The sequence below is a fragment of the Calidris pugnax genome, unplaced genomic scaffold (assembly GCF_001431845.1).
Source record: "Calidris pugnax isolate Ruff unplaced genomic scaffold, ASM143184v1 scaffold84, whole genome shotgun sequence".
Lineage (NCBI taxonomy): Eukaryota > Metazoa > Chordata > Aves > Charadriiformes > Scolopacidae > Calidris > Calidris pugnax.
Window position 1 is genome coordinate 299,166 of NW_015090804.1, and position 416 is coordinate 299,581.

The window sequence follows — 416 nt, forward strand, 5'->3', positions numbered from 1 at the left end:
GGGGCTTCAAGGGGGGGTGTATATGTGTGTGTGTGGAATTTTGGGGTTAATTTGGCAGGAATTAGCAAGGGGAAAGGGTTGCCCGGCTCCCTGGGGGCTCCGTTGGGTTTCTCCCAAACTTGTGTGGAGCCCGGGCACCTCCTTGGGAGGGGGTGAGGTGGGACCAGGGGTGAGGAAAAGGGGTGCAGAGAAAAAGGGGTGCCCTGGGGGGGTGGGGGTGCATCACCCCATCTCCATGGAGCCCCGGAGATGGTGGTCTCTGTCCCCCCACCCCACCTCACATACCCCAGCTTCCCCCCCTTGCCAGCCCACCCTGGGTTGGGGGGGGGGGGGGGCGGGGGGGGGGCCGGGGAAAGGGGGGGGTTTGTTTTCAAGGAAAACCCTGGAACTCTTCCCTCCCTTTTTTTCTTTTTTTA